Source organism: Pteropus alecto, unplaced genomic scaffold (genome assembly GCF_000325575.1).
Source record: "Pteropus alecto unplaced genomic scaffold, ASM32557v1 scaffold110, whole genome shotgun sequence".
Lineage (NCBI taxonomy): Eukaryota > Metazoa > Chordata > Mammalia > Chiroptera > Pteropodidae > Pteropus > Pteropus alecto.
Window position 1 is genome coordinate 4,292,584 of NW_006431920.1, and position 11,153 is coordinate 4,303,736.

The 11,153-nt window shown below is 38.9% G+C and overlaps 1 pseudogene; it reads right to left on the minus strand.

Moving 5' to 3' along the window:
* Positions 1–9,217: 9,217 nt before the first annotated feature.
* LOC112475497 lies at positions 9,218–9,335 on the minus strand (annotated as a pseudogene).
* Positions 9,336–11,153: the final 1,818 nt, after the last annotated feature.

Genomic DNA, 11,153 nt, shown 5'->3' on the forward strand with positions numbered 1-11,153 from the left:
ACAAAGCATAAATCCCATCATATCTCTGTCTTGCTCAAGACCTTTCTGTGCTCCCCATCATTCTTAGGATCAAGTTCAAACACCTTAACATGACCCTGTATGATGGAGCCCACCTGCCTCTCCAGCCTCTTTTCTCTGGTCTCTCTGGCCCCCAAACAGAAACCCAAGATGGACTGTTCCCTCTACTGGAAGATTCTTCCTATCCTTCCTGGCTGGCTTTTCCTCATCTTTCAAGTCTCAGCGTGGATGTCACTTTTTTCAGGAAGCCTTTTCTGATACCCCTCTATATGCTTCTTTGGCAGGCACTCTGTACCACTTCCCTGCAGTCCTATTATATGACATTGCAATTGCCTAACTCTTACTAGACTGGAAGCTCTGTGAGGGCAGGCACACCTTTCTCGCTCTCTTGCCTCCAGCTATAACACAGCACCTGACACACAATTTGTGTTCTATAAATACGTGTTGAATAAGTTCATTAATTGCAAAATTATTCATATGGTAAACTTAATACATAATACCATATACATGTCAATGAAAAAACTATATTCTGCATAAGTACATGTGTGTCTAATCCAGAAAGTTATTTCATGTTGGTTTTACAACACGCTTAAGTGAAAATGGTTTCAGTTTCAAACAAGTTAAAAACATTTCATTTGAGTTTTCATCTCACGAATCACAGAAACTGTGTCAATTTTCTAAGCAAACAGCTGTAACTCTGTTACGTGAGATTGTGTGGGGGAGAAGGCTTTAAAAATAGCTGACCGGATATCCCGCTTGGTGGCTTGGGTTATGTAAAAGTATTTTGTGTTAAGCCAATGTCTCACAATGGATCACTGAGCTTTGAAAAGGCTATTTGGAATCCGTTTTTCAGTGTTAAATATCTGCCTATAAACAGAATCAGACAAAAAAATCTCCTAGAGAGAAGGGTACAATGCTCACAAATAGTTACCACTTTCTAACTCCAGCTACTTGAAGTAAATCCAATGTTAATACTGAAATTTACTTTATAAAGTCTTTTAACAACTTAGTGAGAAAGAAGCTGGGATTTCTATAAAGAAAGGTTATTAGATTTGGGCTTAAAATACTTTTCTATCGGAGCAGAACAATCAGATAATATCTGATGTTACTAACATTTACTCTAAATTTTTTAAAAAAGAGCCCAGTTTGGGACATTGTTCTTAGAAGGTTCTATAAAGGCAAAATAATAGGGATTGTTCTTTGAGAGTTTCTGATGGACCACACACAGCCGTGGGCACAGCTGATCAGACCACGGTAGGTGAGTATATTGTCCTGTGGACCAATCAGACTCTCTCTGGAGTCGGGACGTAAGTGCTAGTAGTAGAAGCAAAAGCTCAGACCAACAGGGAGAAGGCAGAAGGGACACACTTTGGCAGGAGCTGTGAATGAGCAGAAACCATGAGGAAGTAGAAGCTAAGTGAGCAGAAACCATGAGACGGAGCACACGCAGGGTGGAGGGTGAGGTGGTTGGTTGGCTGGGCAGGAATGACAGAAGCGGGAACTTCTACTGAGTTGCTATAATTTCTACCATTGAAGGACAATGAGGTAATTTGGTCAAGAAACCTGCACATTTATAAAATACCTTCTATTATCCAAGGGACCTGCCTGAAGATTTCGATTCCTGTTTCTCTTATTGCTAAGTGCGTATACTTACAGAAAACTCAATTTCTTGAGATACTGGGAGAATCTCTGTTCCCATCAAAAAGCCACATCCAGATATACATGTCCAAAATAGCATGCAGACTCATTTGGGTTTCACAGCTCTCCCCTGCTGCCATACTGTGCCCTTACCATGGCTCCACCATCCAAAGGCCTTTTGTGCAAAAGCATTGCCAGATTTACCAGTTTCACCCCAGTTAGAGTACTGTGACCACCATCATTCCCTTAACCTCCCTCTCACCCTCCCTCCAATTTTCTAAGTTTGCAGAAGAACCCATTCAGCAACTCGGTTAGTCAATACTTAAAAGGTAGCTGGGGTTCCTGATTCCTGAAGAAGATGCAGAATTACTCCCTTATCCTGAGTAAGGTGCACTGACCTTACCAAGACAATATGTTATGTTGATTACAAAGATGGAAGAAATGCATTGCTGTCCACCTGCAGTTTCACCATGTGCACTGAAAATACCTGGAAAATGCCTGAGAAGTGAGGAGAGCATCAATGAGAAGGGTTAGTCCGAGTAGTCTATAACTACTTATTCCAGATAGAATTTTGAGTCCCATTGACAAGCACCTAAGTTTGTGATTGTCAAGAACTAATTTTTTTTTCATTTTTCTCTACATTTTGGCTCCGTATGGCCAGTATTGATGTATTATTTAGTTTTCCTGCTAAGTATGTTCAAGCGACAGTTAATACTTAAATATACAGCTGTTTATTTCTTGATTGGTTCGAAATTTCTTTTGAAGATATAAGTTAACAATATAGTTTGATTTTTGAACACATGTTTGTCTGGATCTCTTTCTAGGATGTTGTTTATAGTGAATTATATTTATATTCACTAGCTTTTGTGCCTAATTAAAATAATTGCATTTTTCTTTAATGATCACACAATAGTATATAATTATTACATGACTTACTGTTATGTAGATTCAGACGTATTTCACACTGTCCAACACAAACTGAATGATTCACATAAATATGTGGCAAAGTGAATCTATAAGATAAGTATTAATTTGATTCTCAGAAGTTGAGTTATGAAAGATCATTGAAAAGGGAACCTTTCATATCTTTCACTTGTGTCCTGACATTTCATTTCATAGATTACCTCTCAGAAATGGATGGTGTTCACTCTCCCTCATGGCATATCAATCCCATTAAATTCTACAAATAGGAGAGCCTGCTTGCTCCCTTAATGAAACCCAACTCAGGATCCTCTTAGGCTGACAATAGAGAAGGAATCTCTTCATGAGCAGTGGCTGGACTTTGTAGCTTTGATTTGGGGTCAGCCAAATTCAAATTCCCCTTGGGAAGTCTCTCACTGTTAGCTGCCACCTGTGCTATGTGGCCTCGGGAGAACGGAAGCATTGATGCCACCACGAACACTGGCCTTGGGAGAGAGAGGCTTGTACCACATTCTCTCCTTAATTCCTAGGATGGCAGCGGAGACAATGGTGTCACCATAATCATCACTTCTGGACAATCATCATCAACCAACCTCACCATCAAAAGAGCTAAATTGTTCGACTTACTAGGTAATGTGCCTTATCTCAGTCAATTCTCATGATGGCACTATGAGGGAGGTAGAGTGGAGGATTGGATATACAGTAAAGATCACATCAAATAAAACTGTACTAAAGGCTTAGGAACAGAAGGAGTGACTAGCACTCAACCAGTCATTCTGGTTTACGATGTATGGTCCATTCTCATTCTGCGGGCATCCTCCCTGCCCAAGGCTGGACAGACTCCCTGCAGGCAAGTCTGACTTGTGTAACATCTGAGAATTCTCCCAGTGGCCCACACGTCTGGCATTCCAGGCCCTGGAGGCGGAGGCCCAGAGAGAGGCGAGCATTCCCTCTGTTCCAGTCTGAGCAGTGTTTCTACAAGAGTGCTCCAAGGACCACTTGCTCCAGAATCAACTGGGATGTGACAAGTGCAGATTTCCAGGCCACACCATGAGGATCTGGCCAGGAAATCTGCATTTTTTAAATAAGCTCCACAAAGGACTGTTTTGCAGACTAAAGTTTGAGAACTACTGGTCTAAGGCTTTCTTCTGAATTTCAGTTCTCTTTTTATTTCTTTCCTGTCTGCTGACGGGATATTCATCCTTTGCTGCAGGGAACACAATTAACCATGCATGGGATAGGGCCTCACCCTCTGTTCTCAACAGGGCCAAATATTTATAAAAAATTAAAATAGCGATATGGTGATAGGAGTGGGGAAATTGGTATACTGTATAACAAATGACAGAAAATACATATCCCTTTTATCTTTAAAGATAATTACATTACCTTAAGCCTACATTTTATTTGCTTTTCCAGTAGTAATGACTGCTCTGCCTAATCTTCAAGAGCAAGAACAGCTTGTACAATTGTCCTTTTTCACAGACAGCTAGAAGCTAACCAGTCCATATGGAGATTTTATGTGACCTTTGTGTCCTAACTGATAGCACCATACACTAACTACTTGGGGCGATTGCTGAGAGTCTTGTGGCAATTAACTTCAAGCCACCCACCCTTCATTTAATCAGTAATCAACTAAACTTGCACTTGGTCAGAATCTTTTCATTTTTTACAATTTGGTTGACTGAAATCACTTAAAAAAAAAATTCAACCTAATATCAAAAGTCCAATGAGGCAGCTATGCAAAGTAAGGGTCAAGTATGTGTACATAAGTTTAGAAAGAATTTTTCCAAAACATGCATAATGAAAAAAAAAAGATTTGACTTTTTATATACTTAACATGCTCAATTTGGTTTGATTGATTCTGAGTATGAACTTTAAACATGCTCAAACTGAGTTATTTAGAGCAGTGAAAAAATTATCACCAGTGAAGAAGAAAACACAGGTCTTGTAAAATAAAAGGACATATTTAATGAAAATAAATTTAGAAATAGACAACAAAATAAAGCAGCGAAGCAAAACTTTTGACCAGATTCTTCTTGGTACAAAACACAGGGGCGATAACTTCTCAAGGGGCAGGGATGACCAAGGCCAAGGGCTGAAATCAGACTGGCAAAGAAGGTCACCTCAACAGGTATTTAAGTCAAATAGTTATTTCAAGTTACATTTTTTGGGAAGCGATAATATTTCAATAGTTATCATTTCTTTTATAGACTGATTGAGCCAGCCTTGATTCTACCTGGGGCTGGCACTCATACTACACATATATAAAACATAAAATGCCTCATAATTTTGTGATAATCAGTGATTAATCAGTAACTCAGTTCTCACATTCCCCAGTCCCTCTTGGGTAACTGCCAGATCAGTTTCCTAGCAAAAATTCACCCATGTGCACCTGCTGTCCTGGCTTTGCTGCTCCTGAGGATAACTCCCTCCTCATGTTAATATAAGAGGCTCCTTCGCTGAGGTGGAAGGTTGCTGACCCACCAGTTCTGCTGGCCAGACTGTTGTCTGGATTCCTGAATCCTTGCCAGGGTTCTTTGGTGGCAAGCAACAGAAATTATTTAGGCTAACTCAGTGATAAAAGAGGAATTCGTTGGAATGACATGGGGTAGCACACAGAAGTTGAAGAAAAGTTAAATAAACAGGACTCAGAAGAGATCAGCCTCAGGGCTGCTGTGAGGATCAAGGTACAAAAACTAACGGAGAGTGTTTCAGGGCAGTGCTGTCAGGATGAATAAGATCCTTGCCCTTTCAGCTGAAGATTCAAATTCCTGGAGAGGGCACTTGACTGGCTCAGCCTAGGTGATGTGCCCAGCCCTTTGGCTAAGGGACCGACATGCAATGAGGGGAGGATAGTTCCCTCGAGTAAAATCAACCTGCTGTCACCAGAGGAGGAAAAGAGAGTGGTTAGGAAGAAGGAGCAGACAGAAGCCGCACTGGTTTCCATCTGCCTCCTGCTGACCTTAGACATACTGTCTTCTCTTACTTTAGATCCTTCTGGCCAAGTTGGATAATCATCGAGTTCGAATCACAGTCTTCTACTTGGTTGGACCTAAAGCCTGAAGTCAAATACAATTCTTACGAACTCTCTGACACATGTTTCCCTTGTTGTCGTCCATTACCCTCCTCTAGTCTCTGGTTGGAACATTCGGATGTTTCTGGGCCACCAGTTTCTCTGAAATTCCCTCAAATTCACCCCATCCTTATGCTGATCACTGTTATCCTGGACTCTTTTCCCCAAAATGCTTATTTTTAGCAGATCAAGTCGAGATGTTTACCTATATACTTCCAAATTTTTGAAAAATGGCCAAGCAAGCAAGCACACAAACAGAACCACTCCACTTTCTTCGGAAATGTGTAACCCTTAGGAATCTTACTTAGAAATTACTTCACATATGTTCCAAAGTCAAATCTTTCAAAAATCTAATGTCAGCGAATGAAACGTCATCGGAAACAGTTCTAATTTAACTCATGTTTATTCCTGTTGGCAAATTGAAATTAAAAAATTAAAGTACTTTGTAAAATCATTAAAATATCATTTTTAAAAATGAATAGTTCAACGGCTCTCTTAGCATGCACCAAGAGATCGTAAACGGACTTTTCACCTCAGGGTTTTAGCGGGTAAAATCGGATGATGATTTGGTTGAGTACTGCCAAATGTCACCGTTCACCACCATGGACACTTAACTGAGCTCCTAACATGTCAGGCGCAGTTTTAAACATTTATAGGCATTATCATATTCAATCATCATCATATGTATTAACCTATAGGTTCATATTATTGTCCCTATTTTACAGATAAGGAAAATAAAGCTCAACAACTTAGCTAGGGCTACATAGCTAATTCTTGGAGTGAGTTAGATAATGATTGACATTCTAACTATCATCCTAAACAAGTTTGGGTCTGTTAAAAAGTTTTACATGGGAAAAGGGTCCTCATATTAAAACTGGAGAAATGATGGATTCGGAGTTCAGGGAGAAAATATGAATGGAATAAGCAATCCCTTAACTTTATTCTAATGCACAGCTATGTGCATTTGTATTTCTCCAGATGCCCTACTGGTGATCGTCTCTTGGGGGTCATGGTTCACTGTGGTGGTTCTGATAAACATGACCGTCTCTAATTTGCTTATAGAGTTAGGAAGCACCACTCCAATTTCAGAAATGAAAAGCACTTTCCTTCCTCAAAGCGAATAAACAGAACGATTCTAGGCCAAGAAAAACTTACAATAACAACAACAAAGAATCCGCTCTATTTAGACCAATTCGACGATTTATCCAAATGGAAAAGCACAGCAGTTTCACATGTGAAAACAAGTCTGGCTTTAGTGATGCTTTTCTGACTGCTACTTTCTGAAGGCAAACTTTACTGAAAAAGACCCCCAGGTAAATCATTTACAAGATGTTGGTGAGTGGATGTTAAGTGTAATTGGTCTTGGTCTTCCGGTTTTACTTCGGAAAATGTTAAGCCCGTTGCATTCGTGTTAATTTGCTTCAGTGAAAAGTTCTCGAATCCTGTGTGTGATGGCTCAGGACAGGCCTGATTGATAGGTGCAAGTCAGAATTCCTAACATTTTCCTCCTTTACAAAATTATGGATTTTAAGGTCTTTTCTTCAATTGTTTTTTTTTTTTTTTCTGCACTCTATTTGCTTCTGAGATTATGACGCAGCCATTATATATAATCTACTGAAGTTCTAATGCACTATAATGCTTATTGGGTTACTACTCAACTTGATATAAAGAAATCGATTTAAATTGATTAAAATTTAACTGATCGATTTTAATCAGTTTTAATTTAATGCATATTCTAAGCGAGATTGGCCTTCAAGAGACCTAGAAAATGAGTACGAGATTCTAGGCCCAAAAGGTAATACAAATGGATGAGAGAAGCACAAACCGATGGGGCAGGTGGAGCGGTGGACTTGCTCTGTGGCACACTGACTGGACATGGCCCATTCTCGCCAAATGCTTGGAATGATCTAAAACCAATGGGACGTCCTATGGTGATGGCTAGGAGGGTCTTTGGGCCCACATCATTCCAGGTTTATAGCTGAGGGTGAGGGGTGGGGGTTCGCTGAGAAACGGTGGGCTGACTGAGGTGAGAGTCTTTAAATCTATTTAATGCTAGGCTGACTCCAGGGCTATAACAAGAAAAACAACTGGTAAACCTCGCATTTATGTGTGGCCATTAGCTGTGCATCTCATCGTTAGCTCTGTGTTGCACTTAAGGTTCTTGGTGAATGTGCGCCAAATGAATTTCCACTTTCGACCTTGTGGCAGCCGATTATGCATTAATGGAATTTGAGGGAGGCTGTGTGCCAGAGCTGGTTACGTGGCTTCTCTTTTAAATACATGTCAAGAAGGATATATTTTAAAGATAAGAAAGGAATAAATTATTATTATTATTAAATGTTACCCCGGATTATCTCTATAATTAACAGGGATTCTAGTTGAGGTATTTGGAAAGTCACCATAAAAGAGAGAAAATCATCGGATGAAATTTAGCATCATTATTTACATAGGATGGAGTAAGGTAAATAAAACTGTTCATTTTTTAATGGGACAGTGCTAAGGGAGGATGCCATTTCTGCTGATGTTTCCAAATAATGTTATTAGAAAATACCAGCAGCAAAGAATGCACTGAATAATATTTTTGAAAAAAAAAAAAAAAAACTCCTTAATACATTCCAGGAAGTTGATACTAGGTCACAAAATAACAGGAGAATTAAATGAGTATAAGAAACATATTTGAACTATTGCTTTTCTGGTATTTAAACTCATTCCTGTCTCAATGCTACTTGGCATTGATAGAATACTTTCCTGTGTACAAAATGTGTTCAATTGAATTATTTCTGGAGATAGGAGGGCTAGGTTTTATGGACTACTTCTTAGGATAGAGGAAATGGAGAGTCTTGGAATTCAAGCGACTTGCCCCAAACTGTCAGAACAGTGTCTTTCTTCTGGCACAAGGTGAAGGGTCTTATAGCTGTCATGTGCTGCCTCTCTCGGATGTCCTTGCCTGCATGACTGCCTCCCTGGGGTCTGAGGATGCTGCTTGTTCGAGTCACATGAGCTCTGAACACTCTGCCTCTCAAAGGCCGGAGCAGGTCACAATGAGTAGAAACTCCGAGCAGTTCCGCGGGCACAGCCCCAGGCACATGCAGTGCTGGATGAATCCACCGGGTGGTTTTCTCCAGCTGTGTCTAGAGCAGTTAGAGAGCACTGGCACCTGCGCGGGCTTCCAGTTGGTAGGATCCTTATCTTATGAGGTTTAGATATAGCACTGTTCTTACATTTAACTACTTTTCAGATGAGATTGCAGAAGCTGCTTTTGCCTAACATGGCAACATAAGAACCCAGCCCATGTGTGTGGACCGGGCAGCCCTGAGATTAAATGCTGACAAGGGCTCAAGCTGGGGCCGAGGCTGGAAGCAGGTAAAAGTGCCAGCTGTAACTCTGCATGCTGCTTTCTGCACTCACTCCAGAGTACATAGTATATCTCTAAGTACTTTAAAGATATACTGTTTTTAAGCCACTGAAATCTTACCACTTTCTGGCTTCATTGCCTTTACACATTTGCTTAATCTAAAGCCTATGGGTTCTCTGTGCTGTAGTTTTAGATTTTTTTTTTTTTTTGAATGCCTACAGCATCTGGTCTTCCTAGGTGGTCTCCCATCCAAGTACTAACCAGGCCCAACCCTGTTTAGCTTCCAAGATCAGACGAGATCGGGCACGTTCAGGGGGCATGGCCTTAGATTATATTTTTAAAGATCTTTATTCTTCGTCCTCAGCACTTGAATTTTGCTTTTCCATATTTGCTCCTTTACAGCATGTATACTTTCATTGTCTGTTATTGTCTGTGTGCTTATCCAAACCCTTCACTTGGTGGCATACTCTATGAATGCAGGAGGGACTATGTTGATTTTATCTACCTTTGTCCCAGCATCTAGCTGGATTAATAAATGAAGCATTCCATGTTTCATCTGAAAAATAATATTTTCTTTTTATTCTTTTGCCAACAGATTCAAGAACCTGTTAATTCTTCGTTGAAATTTAGTTAAAGTGTTTAATAAAATGTTGGTCTAATTTCATAAACATTCATTGAGAATCAGTAATGCCAACAGCTGAAATCACAAAATGGGTAAAATATGACACCTGTCTTCAAGGTGATCAGTAGGAGGAAGCAATGTGGAAACAGACACAGAAACGAACAATAGTAAGTAAAAGTATTTCATTGATGTTTGATTGGGAAAAGGTTAATTGTGTCAGGAATCATTCTTTCCTGATAACCAAAATATTTTTAAGATCAGTCTTATATCAAATATTGCCATATTATTTAAATAATAAATAAAACGGCATCTGATACTGCTTTTTAGATTACCTGAGAAGTTTTTGGTAGGAAAAAGCCCTACTGAAGATCCCTGGTAACCAAAACTCCCAGTTTTAAACCTACTTCCTCCCTCCACTAACTTAATAATGTCCTTGGCTCAGACCCTCATCTATAAATCAAGAATGTTGTTACCTTGCCATCATACTCAGAAATACATAAAATCAGACATTTAATAAGAAAGCATCTACACGCAAAATTATTTAAAATATGATTTTAGTAAATGTTTATCTACAAGGAGTTCCACTGTAGTGTTATTTCTAAACAATCGGAAATACAATATTCAATAGAAGGGCACTAAATAAGTTATGGTACCAACTTATAATGAGGTACTCTATAGACATTTAGACATGATATCTACAATAATCAACAACTCAGAAAAATTTCACCAGTCTATTGTTAGGTGGAAAAAAGTAGAATTCAAAAAAAAAAAAAAAATTCTGGGAGGGATAGACCAAAACGTTAACTGTAAGCACCTATAAATAATATGATTATGGATAGTGTTTATTTTTATATTTCTTTTTTGTATTTTTAAACATTTTCCAAATTTTACACCACATAAAACTTTTCTTTAAAGCCAGCATGTGAATTCTCTACAGCTTTCTCGATATCGTACATAAATAAACAGCATAAAATTATCCTGTCATCTGATTAAACAAAAAATAGAAATTAGCCTTGTTGCCTTGGGTCTTTCCAGACATAGTTTGTCATTTGATTCAAAGGGAAAGTATTGTAGCCTTTTCAACTTTCCACTTGCAGTACGTTTTCCTTGAGAAGTTCATGTAACAACAAAATATCCTGGTGGGAAAAAAAGCCAGTGCCCTGACTGTTTTGTCTACATAATGACAAATCTTCCAAGGTTTCCAAATACACTTGAACTCGTTTTCAAACATTGAGATGACTTCTCTCAGAAATCAATTTGGAGAGACAACCTAATTGACAACCATTGATCTTAAAGATTAAAAATAGAAAATTCCTAACTTACCCCAAAACTACTGTCAAAAACAAAAGATTACTATATGGTTACATTTTAAATAGCTCTGAAGAGTACACTTTTTTTTTTTTTTTTTACCATTATCTCACTGCAGTAATTAATGTCGAGAATATCAACTATTCTTTAAATATGTGAGTGTATTTCTATGTACACATATTAGCATTGTGTGCGTACATATAAATTGGACTATGGAC